The sequence below is a fragment of the Lonchura striata genome, chromosome Z, assembly GCF_050655825.1.
Source record: "Lonchura striata isolate lonStrDom1 chromosome Z, ASM5065582v1, whole genome shotgun sequence".
Classification (NCBI taxonomy): domain Eukaryota; kingdom Metazoa; phylum Chordata; class Aves; order Passeriformes; family Estrildidae; genus Lonchura; species Lonchura striata.
In genome coordinates this window covers 37,419,619-37,438,890 of record NC_140740.1, presented here as the reverse complement: position 1 = coordinate 37,438,890, position 19,272 = coordinate 37,419,619, and the positions used below count along the sequence as shown (strand labels likewise).

The following is a 19,272-nucleotide window of genomic DNA, read 5'->3' as shown; positions in this document are numbered from 1 at the left end:
TAATGAAAGCATGAATCTAGAAATCCAGACATCTGGTTGTGTTTAACACTAAAGTCAACGAACAAAATTTGAGAGTCAAGAAAAATTAACTTACAGGTTCAGCCACAAAACTGGCCAGCTTTGCAAAAGACAGCATGGCAACCACACATAATTTTTTAAAAAGTATATAAAGTAATTATGCAGCAGCTGTAGTGTAGCACCTATGCACATATTTTCAAATAACTAGGGTGTTTTTTCTTAACAAGACAAATAGAATACTAACTTTACTACTTGTTTCCTGAATACATTTGAAAATATCTACTTGTGCTTCCGTATACTCATTTTAGAAGCATGACCTTGGCTTCAAGTTGTAGTCAGGTCATTATGATCTGCAGATGTTTGTACCCCAAAACTGCAATAGGTTGAAGTGCTACCAGATCACAAATGCTGTACAGATGGAAGTATGATCTGCTGTCAGTTTTCCTCTAATATTCAATTATTTGCTTAAATTTTAAGGCAAGAAGAGGTCTAGATAGTGTGCTTTTCTACCTAACAGAGATTACAGCTCTTTACCTAACAATTTCTGTACCAGTCTCATAACCTTTGTACTGCAGCATCTCTCCGGGAGAGACAATTTTGATTTCAAAATGTCAAATGACATGCAATTATTTGCTAAGAACTATTATGAGTATTATATAAAATGTGAAATGAACCCTTCTCCTTTACACAGGGAACTTGGCATATTTTTTTTTTCAGAAGAATATATTGTAACAATCTATTTCTGTATCTGAAAATTTGAAGGGAAACAACTGGATTGATCAAGCTAATGCATGAGAATAGGAGAAACAGATTGCGCACAAGATGCTATTTTTTGCTGTCAGTTCCAGGGGTCTAGAAATGGTTGCATGTATAAACACGTCTATTTGTCATAGATCACTCCTGTGTAATGAGGCAAGCAGCACATGGTGCTGTAGAAATTTAAAATGTGCCAAGATGAAGGACATTGGTTGGCACCAATGCACAAGCTCAAAACTAGTCATGCAGAAGATTACCTAACAATGCTAACTGGAAACTTAAATATGAATCCTTTTTATTACCAAAAAAAAAAATATCTCTTCTGTTTACTTCATTGTAGCCATCTATTACTTTATGAATGCAAATATATCACAATTATAGTGAGTGCTGATGATAGAAGTCATTCCTAGAGCCCCACACCGACCTTCCTTGCCATGTATACATGCAAGTGGGATAGGCCCACAGCAAAGGCAGCACATTGTCCCAGGCTCTCATGGCCTTGGGTTACTTGCTGCTAACACCGTAAAACCAAAAATGTCACAAAACTGTCCACATTTTCTTCTCTTTTCCTAGAGAAATTAGCTACTTGACTGTATTGAACATTCAATCACTGAAATTTAAATCATGTATTAAAGATTTTTTTTTCCTTTCCAATATGCTATGTTCAAAGAAGAGAACATTCAGAGGTCTGAATATGTAATCTCTGGGGAAATTCTTCAAGGCTTTTACAGCATTTTATTTGACCATTGATTTTTAAAGAGCTGGTTATCCTCAACAGATTATTGCTAAAGTCAACTAAGAGGTCATTTGGTCTGTTCAGCATGGAGGAGACTGAGGGGATACCTCACTGCAGTTACAACTTCCTTGTAAGAGGAAGAGGAGGGGCAGGCACTGATCTCTTCCTGGTGGTGACAGTAACAAGACCCAAAGGAATGGCCTGAAGTTGTATTAGAGGAGGATTAGGTTGGATATCAAGAAAAGGTTCTTCCCCCAGATGGTGGTTAGGCATTGGAACAGGCCTCCCAGGAAAGTGGTCACAGCACCAAGTCTGACAGAGCTCAAAAAGCATTTAGACAATGCTCTTAGGTACATGCTGTGACTCCTGGGAACACCCTGAACAGGGCCAGGAGTTGGACTCGGTGATCTGTGTGGGCTCCTTCCAACTCAGAATATTCTGTGATTCTATGTCAAGTAGCTGTAGTGACTTAAAGGAAACTACAATCTGCAAAGCACAGTGTTTCCAAAGAAACTCCATTTAATAAGATTCTTACCAAGGTTCATTCTCTACAGTCCCTTCTAAAGTCTTGCAAAAGTATATGTTGTGTGCAGCCAAAATGTGCTCCCCGAAGTGAACATTTATAATTTATTTCCAATTACTTGGGCAATAAGCAGAATTCTACTTCTGGGAAAGTATAACTTTTTATCTCTTTGAAACCAAGGATGTTTGACTTTGGAACTGTTTGGGCAATATCTTGTGATCTCAGTAAATACGTAAACATTTATTAGCCCATTACTTTGCAGCCAAGGATCACATACTTGTACATGTATGCATATGTACACTTGCACATACATATGCAAGGCATCAAGATTGCTGTATGTGTTTGATGTCTTAGCACTTATCATGTCTGCAGCTTCATAATTCACATGGTTGTACTAATACTAAAACTGTTTCTAACCCCTAAACAATCACTCCAGATCAGTGCAGAGATGGGGTGTTTCATTATTTAAACACATATTTATTGCCCTTAATATTGGTAGTGTACATTTTAGTTAAACCTGAAAATTTTAGAGCTATTTCATGATAAGGCATTGTACATCAGGAAAATGGAGAAAAGCAGTTACGTGGATTTTTATTGCTCTGTAGCTCTGTAGGTGAGGCTCAGGTATTTGTATTTCGCTGATGCAGTTTTGGGGAAGATGATTTAGCTTTCAACAGTGACCTCTTGTGGTGCATGTGGGGAAAGTCTCCATGCAGCACACAATGCCCTTACATTGTCATTGCTAATATAAAATACTTATAAAAATTATTACTTTCCAGTCATCATTTGAGGAGCATCAGTGGAAAAAAGGAGTCTGCCATACAGGCCTCACTTCTTTCCTGACTGTGTGTTACTAAGACATCTCCAAGCACTCTTGATTTTTTTTTTTTCTTTTTTTACACAAAATGTAATTTAACTAAGATCAATGCCTCTTACCAGAGCTACATTACTTAGGAATCATAAGTAATGATTCCTAAGCTTAGCAGAGCTCCATCAATGTTCAGCCTGGTGCTAAACACAAAAGACTGTAAGTAAGGGTTTCAGGCAATAAAACCTGTCAAACAATTAATTTTCTTTCTGGAGGTGAAAAACTGGAATTTCCCTTCTTGCAAATCCATTCCTCCGTTCCTCTCTTTTGTTTCTTTCTTTCTGAAAAGCCCTAATGGCATTTAAAATTCACATTTCAAGACCATTTGTCTGTAATGATAAGTGTTGTAGAGCTTCTAGTCACTACTCTGACTCAGAAACAGTCTTCATTAGTTTATCAGACAGACACCTTTATTTTTTAAGCAGAAGGTTAAGATCGCAGTACTGAAATTGAAGTTTCAAATACATATGGTATACAACATAGTCAGACATAAAAATCTTGAGCAGATTCATACTTGCTGCAGTCTCAATTTTTGCAGACTGCTAGCTTGTCTACTAGGCATGCCACCATTTCATTTCACTTGATAAGCCTCTAAAATTTGTGTCTTTCTATATGAGGAAAAAAAAAAAAAAAGTTGTCTTATGAGGCACCTTAGTCCTGTGACCACTAGGCACGCCACAGGGTCAGGTCCTCAGGAGCTGGATAGCACTAAGAAAGCTTCCTCTCAACGGCAGGATGACACTCAGGTGGTGTTGTTTCCAAGAGGGTTTATTGTAGGAAAAGACGGATCGGGGAGCAAGGGGAGACAACCCCTCTGGAAGGGAGCTCACATTGAGAGCCCTGAGCTGAGGGCGGGGTGAGGAATATAACTGTAGCAGGGAAGGAGGGTCAGGGTAGGAAACATCCAATGAGGGAAGGGTTCAGGGGCAGAGTAGAGGATGAGTGATGGAGTTACAGCCAATGGGAACAAGGGGAAGGAGTGGTTACAGGAAAGGAACCAATGTGGGTACAGAGAATGAAGAACTTTCCAGAACTGGGGGATGGCTTACATAATGATGGACAGGAACGAGGGGCAGGTAGAACAAAAGATTGACACAGGGGAGGCGGGAAGCTACACATTGGTCACCTCCCACGGCAACTCAGGGGGACTATCTCCCAAGTCCCCTCCCACAGTCTCTTCTGGACTGGCAAAAGAAATTCTGTCATGTTCCTCTGTGAAGTAACATTTCCTTGTCAGTAGAGCTTTGCTCCTCAGTGCTCTTTGAGCATTTTGTTCCATTTTTTGCTAATTTAAGTGGAGTTTTTTTTGCAAGGGGTGGAGGTCTCATCAAATTAGATGCGATGCCACTGAGAACACTTTATAGCTTGTAATATTGTTGAATTTCTTTTTAGTTCTACATACTGCAGTACACTTGTATAATCATAAAACTACCAGAAGCTGCAATCAAGTTAGTTATTCCCCTGAGGCCAAAGCAGCACCACCACAGCCACTACAGCCAGATGTTCAACTTGCTCCCACAGACCTATAAGGAAGAGCCCACCACCCCCAGGATGGTTTATTCTGGGGCTTGGATAATGCCATTAACTACTCCTGACTTCCCAGCAGATTCTCCCTTACTGTTATTGAGCACTGCTATCTTGTCAGTTTGCCCTATATGGACACAGAAAAGAGGCTTCTTCCTTTTAAGTGGCTTGGGTTCATGTGTCTCAGATGACTGAGTTGCCTCATAGCCATCACTGCATCTCAGGCTTGATCTCTGGGGATCACTATTACAACACCTCTGGTTGGGAGACAGAGAGCCAGGCAGCAAAGCACACAGTACGCAACCCAGTAGAGGGATGGCTGGAATTGCTACCTACTGTCAGCTGAGGTGAGCTGGTCATTACGGAAAGAGTGGTGATAGTTTTTCCCTATGGTTCTTAGCCTCCTTGAACTCTGCATCTTTCATATATCAAGCTCTGTCTCTCCTAAGTTGCATGTTTTCCTACTTGCTTCTTTTCTCCCTTTCCTGTTGTGGATGTCAGACCCTGTCTTTAAGGTCCACAAGGTTGCTCTTTGCTGACAACTAGAAGCAAATGCTACAAGCCCAGACAATTGATTTCAGTGGGAGCCAAAAGGTATTGCAGCATTTTGGGAAGCCAGGAAGCAATGAGGACAGGCTCCATGGGAAAGATCTTTTAACTGAGGAGAAAGATGCTAATCGGGAACACTGTGTAAGGCCTTTAACAGAAGGTGTTGCCATGGCTGAGACTAAGATTGGACAGGAAAACTGGGAGAGCTATGACAGACAGAAGAAATGGAAATTATGCTCCTTGAAACAAGTGATAGGACTAGATGGGACAGAAGGGAAAGGCAGAGCTGTTGATAATCCTCACTGAAATTCCATCAGACTGTTGATACTCCTCACTTGTGGGAACTCAAAATGTCTCTCAGACATTTTTAGAGGTTCCAGGCCTTGGTCAGAAGCATTCTAGACCCTGGCAGACAGCTGGAAACAGCTGTGATTTTGAGTTTGAGCCATGGAATGAATTACCAACTTTGGAGGTGGAACAAGCAGTCACAAAGGGTTAGATAGTATAGTAAAAGTAGTTACAAAGTAGAGGGGAAATATTTTTAGTATTGTACAGGGGGGGTTTAGCACATGTACAGGGGGGTTTTCACTTTGTACATGAGGGTCAGAAGTTCTAAGATGGAGGAAAGTGGGCTGATCCTGTTCTTCCTCCTTCTTTTTCCTTACCTCCATGTTCTTGGTGATGTTGGCACTCACAGATTGGTTTAGAGTAGAAAAACACTTGGCAACGTAGGTAGTAGGTATTGGGGAATAATTGTAAACATGTTATACGTAATATATCTTATAAAAGATAGCAGCAGCCCTGGGCGGGGGGAGAGAAGAAGAAGACAGCAGATAGAGAGGATGTCAGTGTGTGTGTGTGCCTCTACCCAGGCCGCTGATCAAATAGCCGCAGTCCAAGAACATAATCTGTTAGATAACTAGCAATAAACTGCCTTGAGACTGAACAGCTAAAGCCTGCGGAGTTTTTCTCTGGAAGCACGGGTTGGAGGAGGAATTTCACCACCACATGAGACCCCAGAGCAAGGCTGGGGTTCTCACACTCACTGAAATTCCATTAGACTGGCTTGTTGTAAACTGTTGTAAACTGGCTGTTCATGACTTACTGATTACATTCACTGTGGAAAAGAGAGCATGAACATGAGGATTATTTGTTCCCTGTTTCTCAGCTACTGCAGGATTAGCTTTTGTGGAGTTGTGTTTTGCACTGTATATCCCCTCATAATTGTTTGTCCCTCCATATCTCCTCTTTGTATCCCTTTGGTGCAGCCCAGCTTTCCCATCAGTACCTGTATGTCCATCAACCCCAAAATCCCCGACCCATCCCCCTGTCTCCTCCCAGGTGATGTGTCCATCACCTCGTGACCCTTCTCCTTCTGCCAGGGTCACTGGGTCACTGGACCATGGCTTGGGGCCCCTTCCTCAGTGGTCACTCTGAGGCCTTGCCCCCGGAGAGCCAGTCCCATGTCCTCCCCCATTGGCTGCTCAAGTTTCCCTGCTCCCCCCCTTCCCCCCCATATCTGGCTGCTCTGGGAAGGGAGACCCTCTCTTGCTCTGGATGCCCTTTGGGTTTGGATGTATTCTGGGATCTCTTCCGAGGGCCTCATTAAACTTCAGAATTAATCCAGAGGAGAAGCGCCTCTTTCCTTTGCTTGTGGGACCAGCTCATCTTTGGACTCATGAGGGAGCTTCTCAAAGCCCCCTGGGATCCAAGGAGAAGCCCCTTTTCTCTGCCTGATTCACCCCAGTGCCCAGCTGGCCAGGGTCAACCAGGGATCTGTCCCTGTGGATTTTAGGGCGAGGATGGAGCAAGCTTTTACCCAAACGCTTTCAGAATTTAATTCCTCTGCTGCAAAAGAGGAAGAACAGCATCTCCTGAGGATCCTGTTAAAAACATTCAGTAGTTTCCAAAGACTTGTGTTTCCAAAGACTCTCAGTAGTTTCCAAAGACTTACATTTCCATACCTAGTTTCCAAAGCCATTACATGGCTTACTCATGCATGATAGACCCTCATAGCCTCTTTACTGTCCACTGAAGTTTATTTCATTACAAAAATGAATGGGATGAATGGTCTTTACTATATTTAATACTGGAAAATTTTCAGATGTGTATTCTTTTTAATATCATTAGACCATGTAACTCTGCCACAACTTCCCAAATTGTGAAGTGTGCTGAGGTTTGGAAAGGATGATGCTCCTTGTAGCATCATTGATGACATATATAGTACCTCCAGAGTACCAAGAGCTCTGTTTCAAAGCGCCTTTTCCTGGTTTTAAGGTCCACTGGCTTCTAGAGTTCAGATCTCATTATTTTCCATTGCTTTCTTTTGAAAGGGCTGTAGAATGGTTGATTAAAAAAAATAAATAAATCAGTAGGGCAGAAGAACCATTTGAATACAATCAAAAATACAAACTAAATATGGTTTTTAATATTTATCCTGTGTTTATTGCTATATGAAAATTACCTTCTGGTTGCTTATCAAAGTCACTGCATTAGACCATGGAGCATAAAAATTCTTAATGGAAAACCTCTAGGGAACAATCACTGGCAGAGTATTTTTGTACTGAAGTATACTCACAAGAAAAAATATTAAAATGGGTGAACCCATACACGACAATTTGGATCCAGAGTTAGCTTTCCAAATATTTTTCTTCAGGTTCACTGTCAGTGAATAACTTTTAAGCAAAGATACACAAAAATTAACCAGCAAACGGCATTAATACTCTGCAGATATTTTTTTCACTGTTACATTTCAGGGCCCTTGATTCTGCAGGAGGACATAGGTACCCAGAAGACTACAACATCTGGCAGGTCAAAGAGATTTGTGAATGTGAAAAAAATGCTTCTTAAAAGTACAGACTAAAAAACTTCCACTGGCCAGTTCCACAAACATTCAGGTAAATGAGGACTGAAACATGGATGACATGATAAAAATTTATTTCACGGGCACCCTACACTCTTCCCTGTACAAAGTAAGCACTTATGCAATGAATAGGTGCAGAGGTGTTTCTACTTACAGGAACCCATGTAAAGGAGCCTTGTGTTTAAGACATTACCTGTTGGAAAGGATGGATAAATATAATTGCCTGGCAAAAGATTTACAATAGTGCAGCCAGGAAGGAAATTAATCCCCCCTACTGGCTATGGATATAGCCAAAATAGCCTATGGATAAGTCCAAAAGTCAAATGGACTGTTCCATCTCAACCCCCAAAATGTATGGTTCATCCCACACCTGTAACCCTCCCCTGAAACATCAGGTGCCTGTGACCCCATTGGCCTACGTCTTGTTCCAGCCCACCTTGAAGCCCCCTGATAAGGTGTTTCCGAGGGGCCAGATGCCCTCTTGGATCTTCCCCCATCTTAGAACTTCCACCCTTTCCTAAAGCATCCTCTCTACCCCTTGTCTCTCTCCTCCTCAGCCTTCCCCACAATTACCAGTCAAGATATTTTCTCCCTTTTTTGAAGTTTTTGCTCTGTTATCAGATGTATCATAATTCTTGCACTTTGATTCCTTTTTCTGTATCACTCTGACTCAGAACACAAGTGAACCTGTCAATAATCTTTCTAGTTGACTGACCAGTCAATGGCAGCCAGCAATTTCATGAATGAATCTGTTTGATCAAAGTACCTGACGTGAAGAAGTTACAGAGCTTTGCAGGAGTGGGAGACTGACTTGGCACAGCTGTGTTATTCTTAAATTGGTAAGAGCAGAGTAACTTGGGTCAAGGAGGAAAATCATTGAACAATAAGTCACTGAAGTGCTTTGCTGAATCAGGTTTTAAGTGTGTACTCAGACACAGTGGAAACTGTCCATCAGCTGAAGTTTGGGTAGAATGAAAAACTTCAAACTGTCAAATTCTTAACTGACATCCTGAAGGGCCATTTACTGATTCAATACTTCAGGCCCCATCTGCAAACTGCATGTTCCCTACACTCCCACAAAAACATCCTTTATCAATGTTCAAAGGATTTGGGGTCAGGTTTTCCCCCTCAACAAAAGGTATCTGGCAATGTTATTAGCATTTTTTCTCTCTCAATAGTGTAGTTGTCAGTGTTGGTGAAAAATTGCATGTTTCTTTCTCATGACCTGTATGCAGTCAGTCTTCTGAACATTCGGAAGACAGAAAAGACCTGTCTCCCCACACCTGCCTGGGCTTAGCACTCCAGAGTGCACATAGCCATGGGTTTCTGAGACATTGCATCTGAACCCGGTCACTGTTCCACTGAGACTCCTCAGCTCCACTCCCATCACCTTGTGCAGACTGGCAGTACAAACTGATAGCATAATACCCATTCCATGAAGATAATTTCAGATTTAATTGGGTGCATATGCAAGACTGAACCCACCTCCCTCCCTGTACAAAACCAAAAAGTCTTGGATAGAACCATGCCAGAACCTGTAAAGGGAAACTATGCTGCTCATTGAAATACTGACTGTAAGGTGGAGCCCTTCAGAGGAGGGCTGTCCTTCTGACAAACTGTTTATCAAATCACTTCCGAAGCCATGGCTTTCTTGCACTATTTGTCCATGTATTTTCATGTTTACAACTCTTCTCTTTCACTTTTATAACTGGTACTAACACCTTTGAAGACTGTTGATGGAGAACTAACTTTATGCCACAGAACTAATTAGCTCAGTTTGTCTCAATAACCAAAAAAATGGCTTCAAGAAAAGGATGTGATTTTCTCTGAATATAACACAGAAAACAGTAGGGAAGGATAAGGACTATTTAACTAATGAATGATGATACAAATTACTGTGACAGTCTGTTTGCAGACTTATGGAAAACCATCCCAATAGATCCTCATAATTCCTTCCCCTTTTGGAAGGATTTCTTTGTCAGCATGGTGTTACAAATTATCCTTTTATTTCTTTTTCTCAAATGGAAGATTCCAGTACTCTATGCAGTTTTGTAGTAGGTGGCCAATGCAGCAAATGGAATAACTGAAGAATTAAGAGAATTATTAATCTGAGTCATTCTTCAGATCAGATGTGTAGATCTTTTTAACCCATGAAAATTTGTAACACACTTAAATCACCGGTGCTTATTTTCCCACTGCTGTTGTGCCTCTGGGAAGCCATACTGGCCTTGTGCTTCATACCAAAATTTTGGTATGACCGAGGCCAGGTTAGCTAGAGGGAACTAAACTTCACAATAGCTCACTGGTAAAAGAAAATAGGTGTTTATGATGTCTCTCATTGCCCCCCTGCAGTATAGGATGGAGGTGGGTTTGCAGAGTCTAAATCAAGCTGGATTCTATCTGCTGTGGTCCTAATTGTTCACCTCTCCCTGGTGGTCAGTGGTGAAGGTTGCTCATTTGTCATTCTGCCAGACCAGTTCCCCCTTTTCCTGTATTAATCCAGGATATGCATCACATTCCTCACCCAAATTCTACAATATTTAGAAAATACTCTGTTACTCTTATAACAGTCCCTTACCACTATCATGTCAAAAAGCAAACAATCAAAGACTTCTGAGTACTTCTTAAATCACTCCATTGCAGCAGGATTGAAGACAGGAAGTGCTTCTTCTACATCTGAACTGAGCAGGCACCCTCACATAAATGATGCCATACACAGGAACTCCAGCTCTGGCTGACATCTGGTGCCACTGAACCGTACTTTGAGCAACAGGGTAGCTTGGCCAGAACCACACTGGAACAGAGACAAGGACAGAGCAGTTCCTAGATCTCTGCAGGGCACCATGGCATGTTCACTGCTTTCTGTGGTTATGGTGAGGGTGGCTCCTGGGCTTATTACCCAGGATGTTACACAACAGACAACATTAAGAACATAAACATACATTTACCTAAAGGTCTACAATACATGTCTCAGAGGAGAGAAATGGCACCCTCCTGTTCAGCAAGAACAGTAAGTACTGAAAAAATAAACCACTTCACAGCTAACTCAGAATAGTCCTTTAAGCAAATAAAATCTACCTTCTTCATTAATGTCTAATTGTTGTACAACGATTTGTCTTCTTTTTGTATTGTTTCTCTGCCAAAGTCACCTGTCCTTGTTTGCTGCTTTTTCCTAAAGATGACAAACTACCTAATTTATATATAATTAAATATTACATTGAAGCTTATTTACCCCTTTGTGAAGAAAAGCAGCAGAACACCATATGGACATACAGATTCCATTATAACTGTTTAGGGGTTCAATTTTTCTTGGTCAGTATCACAAACTAGACTTTGGAAAAGTGATGTTTTCATATCTGCTCAGTACAAAGTGCTATTCCAGATACAAGCCAACAATTGTTAGTACTTTGAGTTTAAAAACTACAAGCCTTGCCGTAGTCTACAAATATATATATATATATATATTTTTATATATATATATATATTTATATATATGTAATACAGTGTTCCTAAGACTACTAATTTTCTTTATGCTCCACATATTATTGGAACTTTGTAATCAGCTGAAATATGTCTTCACTGATGTTTTTTTCTGTCTTTTCTTAGAAGAGGATGATGCATATTTTCTCTTTCTGAAGAATGTTGCAAGCAGAGCATTAAATGTCTTTGTAAATGCATTTCAAGTTGTCCATGTGCTGTCATACACAGCTCTTTTGGAAAAGTGAGCTTGAGGCCCTCACTGGAGCATGTGGCAGCAACCTACTTCCGACAAGGGCCAGCCCTGCCACCCCCAAGCATCCACACCCTCATCACTTGCTGGTTGACATTAGTAATAGTAAGAAGTTGTATTCTGTTTTAGTACACAGGTGAAGTGCATGCTGGTGGACCTCTAGTTAGCCATTATCATTCCTCTGTAAGTTTAGGTCTAGACTGCAATAGATAGTGAAAGAGGGTACTCACAAAAAGAACAAGAAACTCAGGCTGAAGACATTTGCATGTTTGATTGCACAGAACTAGAACCATGGCTGATAATCCACACTTCAACAATCCAATATTCATTTTCTAAATTTAGGGATATATCCTTCACAGATAGATCAGGTATAGAACATTGTGCTAAAAAAAAAGTTATGAGAAAATGCATTCTGTCAACTGAACTGAATATATTTTTTATTGTGTTAAAGAGCAGGTATAACCTAAAACTTCATGGAAAAACAGCTTTAATGATTTGTACATGTTCCTTAACAGGCATGCCTTTAATGAGGTGTTGTAATCAGTCCTCTGTTATAAGCAGAATCATAGATTTAGAGCCTTCTTAAACCCCAAGGCTTTGACTGAGCCTGTAAGCTTGAACTACTACTTACTTGGAGTAGTTCACCTCCAAAGGCATCATTTGAAACCATTGGCATAAATCAAACAAGAAGAAATAAGACATAAAAAGGCACATCAGTATCATACAATGACTCTGTAGAGGGTTCTCTACACTCCCAGAATGGCAGCACTTAGAGCTCACTTAGTACTAATAGGATGACTGAAGGAGGGTCAATTTTCTGGCAAACAGGCATAAGGAATGTAGCTGCATCACTTCCCACATCTGAAGACACAGGTAGGGGAAGCAGCTCTCACTGATATTTTCTCCCCCACATCTCAATCAGCAATAACTTCCTGTCCTGGCTTTTGTGCCCTGTCACTGACTACCTAGGCCTCTGAAAGATGCTCCTGTGTTTGCTGCCACAAAACAAGAGGCGTCACAGCAGATTAGACAGGAAGGATATTAAACAACTTTTATTTTTTAAAAAAAATGCTGTTTTTTGTTGTTAAGGTCCACAAATATTTCTGGAAAAAAGGCAAATATCTAATGTGAGAGACAGGGTGCACAAGAGAGCACAGTTGGCTATACCACATTTTTCTTTCTTCACTGTAAAATGGAAGATATAATAAAAAATTGTACCTTGCCTCTTCAGCACAGTATTGAATTCCCAAGTTGTGTCAAAAAGATGTATCTAGTTTCACTAAAAAATTACTGGTTTCATTTAAATCTTTCCACCACTTTTTTTTTTTTTTTTAATAGATATAATGCCATCACTGCTATCCTTTCACACATACATGATATAGTTTTTAACACCATTCACCATGGATCCATTGTGAGAGCAGTAAGGGTAACCTTCACAGTAGAAATAACAATTTTTTGATGCAGAAACTTTTTTTCAGTTGTCTGATCTCTTTGATTTCAAAAAGAAAGGACATCAGCTTCATTCTTAAATGGTTGCTGTCATTTATACCTGGGCACATACTCACCAAATCCAAGAAAAAGGTCAGTTGGGTCAGCAAGCAAATAACAAGTGAACTACTAACTCATAGCCTGTATGTGCAAGCAGTTAAGGAGTAAGGATTGTAAATAAGGAAGCTGTGATTCCACTAGAGCTGCTGCTCAGTAGGGATAAAGAAAGCACGCCAATGCTGATCACTTACAGACAGACAGACTGGCTGACTTGGGTGTCTATAGATAGAGTGAAGTAATTAATCTCCTGGGCAGTGACATGTAACTCTCCAGACAGCACCTTCACTCCTCAGAATCCTCTGCTTTCAACATAGCATACCATTACTACACCATATCCTTCATCCTCAAACCTCCAGCTGACTGTATCATGACAACATTTCACTACTGATGGAGCATATTTTATAGATCAGACAATACCATGATTTTTTGATAGTAGTTATATCTGCAGCCTTTCCTCAAAGGGGTGAAATTGTTTTTGTTTTGTTTTGTTTTTCTTTTCTGAGTAAATTAGGCATTAGTTTGTGACACAAAAAAATCCACTTTTTAAAAGTTTTGGCCTAGAATGACTGTTTTATTTCCACCTATTTTTCTCTGCAGCTATTAGAGTACTTGTCCTAAAGACCTTTTTTCCCCTTTGAGTGAGGGGATGAGTTACTGCAACAGCTGCAAACACCTCTAAAAGGCTTTCGGTGAAACTTGGGCATTGAACTACTGCTGTCTTGGAAAATGTCTCCCTTAACGAGACATTTGGCATTTGTTTTAATTCAGTTTAATTTCAGTTGTGCTGACATAGCACAGCTGTTTTGTTTTCTCTAAGGAGTTTCCACAGAATACATATAACACCCATAACCGTCTCTTAAAACATCTGTGAGATGGATAACGCTATCAGCTCCTGTATTCTTTCTATACCTCTAGTCAGATCTATTAAGAAGACTTTTGTTTACATTTTGAGAAAACAAAATATTTCTTTTTTTACTGCCATCCTGAGAAACTGGTTATTTCTCTGCACCATACCATGCTACTGCCTTCAGTCACATCACTCTGGAAAGAATGCATGTGTTTTTCCTCTATTATATTATGGTATAAGAAGATTAAAGTTATTTATTTCATTTAAGGTAATCTTTAGTTTTACATGTTGCTCATTGAGAGTGTTTATGCCCAATTAGATACTCAGGAGGTTTTATCACTTAAAGTTCATTCAACTGGCTTCAGAAGAGTAATGTTCATTCTTTAGAACTAGCTAAAATTAAAACCTAAGTCGTTGCAAATCATATGAACTGTGAATCAATCTCCATGACTGGAAGTTTCCAGATGTACAGATGCTGAGTTCTCCTTCAGAGCTTTCTGAAGGGAAAGGATGTGCATTTTCTAGCTATATAGGAGCCTGCATTAAAAAGAGAGGGCATTATAGGAATGGTACTGAATATCACTGGTATTCAGTGACATGCCTTTGGTATAAATTCATAGAAATAAATAAGCCATGCATCCAGTTCTTGCCTGAATTAGACACGCAACTGATGCAACTGGAAAATTATAGCGTGACCTAGATGGCATTTTGTCCACATAAAATAGTGTTCCAAAACAATATCTAAGAATGACTGAATTGCATTAAATCTAATACCTTTTGAAAAATACAAAATTTCATCCACATTTTGGGGTATTTTTGTACTTTCATTCTCTTAACTGTTATGGAAAATTATTAATCTGATCTTGGATGAGACATACCTGGCCCTGATTTGCATGTGTGTGTAACTTTTGCATCCTCTTTTAGATATTTCAGGCACACCCAGCATTGAACATATGAAAACTATGCCATATTTTCAGCTGCCCTCCCCACTTTGCTTCAATAAATCTCAGTACAAACAAAACCAGGATCTAGCCTCAAGGCAGGTAAGGACCTCCCCTGGATTCCAGAGTACCTTTTCAAGACCATTTCTTTTGAAGTCTGTTTTCTCCTGTAGGGGCTGACAAGCATGAAGTCAAAGCAGTTTTCTTACACCAAAATAGACAAGCATGTTTTACTACTCCTGTTGCAGATAAAGATTAAACTCATTGTAGCTAAAGCAGAGGTTTGTGAAACCTAGAAAATGAGCATGCACTATTTAGGGTGTAACTAACATCAAATTGCCTTAAACCCAATATAAATGTAATTAAAAGTGTAACCAATAGAAGCTTATAAACTTCTTACATATATTTTATGTATGTGTCTGAAAAATGTGACCACAAGTAAGGGAAGCAAGTACACATACAGCAACTCATGGGAAGCATCTATTCAAGGAAAAAATTGAAAAATACAAAGATAGGTGCAAAAGAGATAGATACAACTGACCAGGTAAGCAGTAAGAGAAGTAGCTTATACCCCTCTTTCAGAAGGCAGGCAAAGAGTATGTTGACATCAGGCATGAAGAGGAAGGACAGCGAATGAAGAGGACAGGCACATGACCAGACTTCCCCCACGGAAGAGCTATCTAGCCTTATTGTCTAACCAAGACTACCAAGGACATAGCCATCAGACTTCATGGCATCAGTGTCATGACTCCACATATGCAGCAGTGATTTCAGATATCTATGCTAAGGACAAATAATTTTGCATATGTAGTGAAGATGACTAATACTGTTTAAGCATTAACCATTAGCACAAAATGAGTTGTTAATGAATGTATTTAATAAAGGCTTTTGAGTTTAAAATTAGCCTACTTTATCAGTCTGCTAAAAACTTCAGTCATAATGATCTCTGATTTCCTACATGTAAACACATATTTAGTTGCAAGATTATGCTCTTTTTAGCTTTAATGATCACTGTCAGAACTCAAAATGTCCCTCAGACATTTTTGGAGGTTCCGGGTCCAGGTCAGAAGCATTTGAGACTCTGGCAGGCAGCTGGAAACAGCTGTGATTTTGATTTGAACCATGGAATGATTTACCAACTTTGCAGGAAGAACAAGAAGTCACAAAAGTTTAGATATTATAGTAGAAGTAAAGGGAAGAATTCTTGACTGCTGTACAGGGGGGTTTTAAGTCCTGTACAGGGGAGTTTTGGTTTTGTACATGGGGGTCAGAAGTTTTAAGATGGAGAGTTTGTGCCTGCCCTGTCGTCCCTCTTTCTTCTTCCTTACCTCCATGTTCTTGATGATGCTGACACTCGCAGATTGGTTTAGAGTAGAAAAGCACCATTTAATATAGGTAATAGGCATTGGGGAAAAACTATAAACATTTAACATGTAATGTACCATATAAAAGATAGCAGCAGCCCTGGGTGGGGAGAGAAGAAGACGAGAGACAGAGAGGATATCAGGGTGTGTGTGTGCCTCTGCCTGAGCTGCTGAGCAAACCGCAGCAGCCAGAGAAGACAATATTTTAGATAACTCACAATAAACTGCCTTGAGACCGAACAAGAGACTGCTGGGCCTTACTTTGGACGCACGGGTTGGAGGAGAGATTTTTCCACCACACGGAGCCACCCTCGACCTAGGGTGTGCTCCAGCAGATCACAAAGTAAGAAAATGAACATTTTTTTTTCTGCATGCTAGGGTACTTCAATTAAATTTAACTCATTGTTGCTGTGAGGGTAGTGTGCCTGAATCCTATCAGGACATGTGCCTCTTCCTCAATTAAAATTGTTAAGTAGAGGTAATTCATATATCAGCCAAAGCATTTTAATGACCAGAAAGTGGAAAGCTGGCCAAAGCTTATGACATTACTACTGCGGTAACCAAACATATAAATTTTTAGTGTAATCTGACTGCTGACATATTTTTTGCAGGACATGTCCTTCTCTGGTGTAAGTGGCCAAGCTCCATGGCAGTCCATCGTCCCCAGCAGAGGTACCAATCCCATGCATGAAAGTTACTGGTTTGCAATTTGATCACCTCTGAAATACTTGCTAGCAAAATGTACTCCTTGAAAACCCTAGCAATTAATTTTCTGTCTACCATTTTTAAGGTGTTGCTGCTCACAGATCCAGTATGGACTCTTTTGCTGCTGCCAACATATGCTCTATTCTTAATCAGCTCTCATTTTGCAAAAGCACTCTTTGGCATATTAGAAAATGTACACATCTCACTGTCCTTAACTAAGTAGAATTTCACCTCCTTTTCCCCTTCCAATGTGATTTGTCTGAAGACATTTTTCTTTTAAGTTCTGTTCATAAACTTCATACAGAAATAGTAGTGACTGATTATAGGAGCCTTGTCTTTAATCAGAAGTGCTGCCCATTAGCCCTAAGCATTTGACTTGCATATTCTTTAGTCAGATGCCACATGTTCCTCAATATGACACCAGAAAGATATAATCCTGATAGTCTGTATCAGATGTTATTACATTTGTGGGCTGATGCTGTAACCGAAAACCTTCTCTGCCTGAATGTTGCACTTACCATTTGTGTGTGCTTACCTGAAAAATCGCTCAAGCATGCCTCTTAACACTGCGTACAATTAATGGCTTTTGTCATTTTCCTTTTTAAAAATCTAAAAATTAAAATTATACTTCACTAGGTATTAGGGATTTGTAAATATCTTACCATGTTTAATAATGTACTCATGGTTCGATCAAAAGTACATCTGTGACTTGGTAGGTGGAAACAGAATGTTGTTATAGAATAGCCTAAAATAAAGTTTCTTGAAGCAGAGATAAGAACCAGTTACACAACAGTAGGCAAAACAGAGATTGTGTGAATCTGTGAGTTGATTACACTGCTTCCTTGCTTAAACTAAAGTGCTGTGGTTGTCCCATTTCAAACTCCACTATAATACAGTAAATTGTAACTCCCAAAATAACATATTCGTATATATTCAATTAGGAATACACTTAGAATCTCTGCTCATGAATTGATCATAATTTCTGTGAGACTTTATTGGTATTTGTGGATCTGGAACATATGACTTTGAGAGACATTTGACTTTTTGTCTGATCATTGGTCCCAGTGGGAGTTAGGGACTGACTAGGATTCCTGACTACTGTCTTCTTAAAGCCTCCTGTGATTTTTTGGACAATCCTGTGTATTGTAACATACAAGAGAAAGCCTAGGCAATAACACTAAATCATTTAAATTCCTGTCCCAGATTGAAAAGCAAGATCTATTCTATTTGCCATCTGTATGGCAGTTGTCTTCTGTTAAGTGAGCAGTTTTTCTTTATGTCTTCCACAATCAATCCTCCCTCCGGGAAGACATCTGCTGACAGTGGGCCAGTGAGTGTCACAGCATGACTGATAAGAACTATAACATCCCATTGGGAGATGCTCCACCCAGAGAGAGGAACCAAGCATTCCTACCTGCATATAGTATTTTGATTCTGGCCCACCAACACAGCTTTTTCTGCACTGGATTTCCCAGAGCCTCTTCCACTGCCTCTTCAGAGGAAGACTACACCCTTTTCTACAGGATCATTGCTCCAACAAAACCACTCCAGGAGGACTGCAGCCACAATTCCAATTAAACTGCTACCAACACCCTGTCCAACAGGGTGTCACATTTATTCTGACTCTGTCAGTGTTGTTGTAGTTTACTGCATTGTTTATTTTATCTTTTTATTTTCTTCCCTAATAAAGAAATGTTATTCCTGCTCACATATTTCTGCCTGAGAGCCCCCCTCAAATTTATAACAATTCAGAGGGAGGGGGTTTATATTTTTCCATTTCAGAGGAGGGTCCTGCCTTCCTTAGCAGACATCTGTCTTTCAGAACCAAGACAATCCCTGAGGATTCACATACATGCTTGATATCCCATTGCATGCCAGGGAAAGCAACTGAGACCTTGATAGCTACTTCTTTTTCTGATCCCAGGGATACCAGGTCCCTGATTCTATGCCTGCCCTGTTACCTACTACATTTTCTGGGGCTAAATAGCTAAAATAGCTCATTTTTTCAGTTCACAAATTCACCATACCACTCCCTTATATAAGAAATACTTATTTTTGTATATAGCTTATTTAAAAACATCCTTCAAACAAGCTTTCAGTGAAAGGCAAAGTAACATTATAACTTCTAAAAGGATCATTACAAATGTTCTTAATAAAGTTAGCAAGCAGGACAGGAGGCTGTTAGAGCAGATACTGAACACACTTGCATCATAATCATCCTTAGATGCATTACAGACAATCTCCTGATGGAAGAGCTTTCTGCTCATAATCAGCTTTATTAGTTTCTTTGGGCATGGAAA

General features: G+C 39.9%; 1 long non-coding RNA gene across 3 annotated transcripts; it reads left to right on the top strand.

The window, feature by feature from the left end:
* Positions 1–441: 441 nt before the first annotated feature.
* LOC146763776 (uncharacterized) lies at positions 442–18,682 on the top strand. Of its 3 annotated transcripts, XR_014951271.1 has the most exons (5): positions 442–4,772; positions 7,731–7,871; positions 14,887–15,005; positions 16,879–16,939; positions 18,282–18,682. It is a non-coding gene; the product is annotated as an uncharacterized LOC146763776 (long non-coding RNA). The 3 variants fall into 3 exon arrangements; XR_014951272.1 differs by lacking the exon at positions 7,731–7,871; XR_014951270.1 differs by having other exon boundaries at positions 7,731–15,005.
* The last annotated feature ends 590 nt before the right edge of the window (positions 18,683–19,272 follow it).